Source organism: Buceros rhinoceros, unplaced genomic scaffold, assembly GCF_000710305.1.
Source record: "Buceros rhinoceros silvestris isolate BGI_N320 unplaced genomic scaffold, ASM71030v1 scaffold5786, whole genome shotgun sequence".
Classification (NCBI taxonomy): Eukaryota; Metazoa; Chordata; class Aves; order Bucerotiformes; family Bucerotidae; genus Buceros; species Buceros rhinoceros.
Genome location: NW_010416791.1, coordinates 241 through 2,492, shown reverse-complemented (window position 1 = coordinate 2,492; position 2,252 = coordinate 241).

Below are 2,252 nucleotides of genomic sequence, written 5' to 3'. Positions count from 1 at the left end.
GCTTGTCAGCATGAATACTGCACAGCTGACACCCAGGGGCTAATTGCCAGTGAAATACCATATCTCTTTTCTAAGTTGGCATGTGAAAAATGCTTTGATTTCTCCAGGCTCCGCGGAGGGGGAATAATTGCAGGAAAGCATCCCCCCTGCTCTCCTCCATCCCAACTCACATATTCTTCATTTGGGCCTGAGCTGTGAAGAATGACTTGACTGAAATAAGCAGGTTTTTGCATGCAAGGCTGAGCTGAATTGGGACATTTGACATCAAATACACACATGATCATTCCTAGTATCTCAGCAGCACCCAATGGATTCTGGAAAGCCCTTGGATCAGCCTCCGCCTTGTACAACAAACAGAAATGATGAGATGAAGATCTCAGAGTAAATGTACTCAAAATGCTTATGTTGGCCTCTGCTAACAGAAGAAAATGCTGGGGGGTTTTGTTTGGTTGGGTGTTTTGGGGTTTGTTTTTCTTGTTGTTATTTTGGGGGGTTTTTTGTATTGTGGGGTTTTTTTAGGCTCTAAGTGTAATAAATGGTATGAAGATGAAATGGAAGAAAAAAGTACTTTTTGTTTTCTCACACAAGACACCATTTCTGTTTGTTTTCATGGAATAATATTTTAAGATTTTGTAGTTATAATGAAATCTCTGCACTTTTTTTTGTTAATGTAAAAGTGCCTCCCTATTCTAAGAAATAAAGCAGCATTTGCGAGTTTCTTTTAATTTTAAGTTATATTTGTGCATCTTTGTCCATTTTCACTGTGCAAGACTTGTTCTAGTGGTCAAATGGCTTACTCGAGAGATTGTGATAATCTTAAGCATCAAAGAAAAGAATTGGCTCAAATTAATATTCTATACAAATAAGCATCTGTATTGTCTAGATAAATTGTTAAGTTTATTAGTTGTTTAATATTGCTTGAGGAAATTAAGCTTTGCGTAAAACTACATGTGGAAGAAAGGAGATCAGTGGAAGTAATTGATTCCTATCTTTCTGCTTCATCAGTTGTATTTCATTGTATCCTTAGATGTAATCATTTCAGCAAGGGCTCTTAGGTGTTTATATGGAACAATTGGACTTGCTCTGTGCGTTTTCAGCTCCCGTGCACCAAGTGTTGCAAATCAGTATGTCCTAGTTTCCTTGAAAATTAAGTCTAGTCATGGAACTGGTTTTCGCTTTTACTAGAGCAGCTTCCTGCTTACGTGCCTGATCTAAGTTTATGTGCTTTAATACCAGCATGTCTCCTGATAGATTGAGTGCAAGCACCTTCACTATTGATACTCAAGATTAGCTCTAGAGCTGTTATCTTCAAAGAGGCACCAAACTCATTTTCAGTCATTCTAGTCCTGCTTATCATTGAACAATGCACCAATTTTGATCCTTCAATGACATTATTCATATGTACATGCTTAATATTTTGTTGCCTCAGCAACCTTGTTATTTCAAAATAACCTCCCTAATTTGGGAGCAGGTTCATGTTTCACCTGCCAAAAAGAGCAGTTATGTACAAAACAATTAGATACAAGGCAAACCGTAACAGCTAATACCAAAGGCATCACTTTGTGAATAAAAGGAGCCAAGATGTACTCAGAAACAAGTGACCTTGGTTCCTGTCATTTTAGTTAGCTTATTACCTGGCATGTTGGGCAGAAGTGCCAACAAGATGGAAATACAATTGTACTATCACTGGAAATCAAAAGAAACTTCTCCAAAAAAAAAAACCAAAAACACCAAAAACCACCACCTCCGTCCAAACTACCTACAGAATCTTCCAGTAACAGGGTTTACTGTCCATGTTTTAAAAAAATGCTTCCTGTCCACAAAATTGCTGTACCCCAGTTGTTACACTGGGCATATTCTTCTGCTCAAAGGGTAGTTACATTTCAATAGAAATGTGTGAAAAAGGAACTAAATCAAAAAGTTGGTTCTGAGTAAGGGAACTAGTGTGTTGCTTAGAGGCTCTTGAATCAATCAAGTGGTTGCAAATTGACAGAGCTAATTCAGTACTAATTCAAGACTTAATTATGTGGCTTTTAAGGAAAAAAAAAAAAAAAGCTTGAGGGTTTTCTTCTCCTAAGGAATTTGTAGCATCTCAGCAAATTAGGACTGTGGAAAAAAATACGAAAAAGAAACCCACACAACACAGGTTTGCAGAACCACATGTTTCTCTCTCCTTGTCATTCAGGATGAGGGCCACAGGAAATGCAACAACACATAAAGCAAAAACCAGGCACCACACCCACACTACTGCA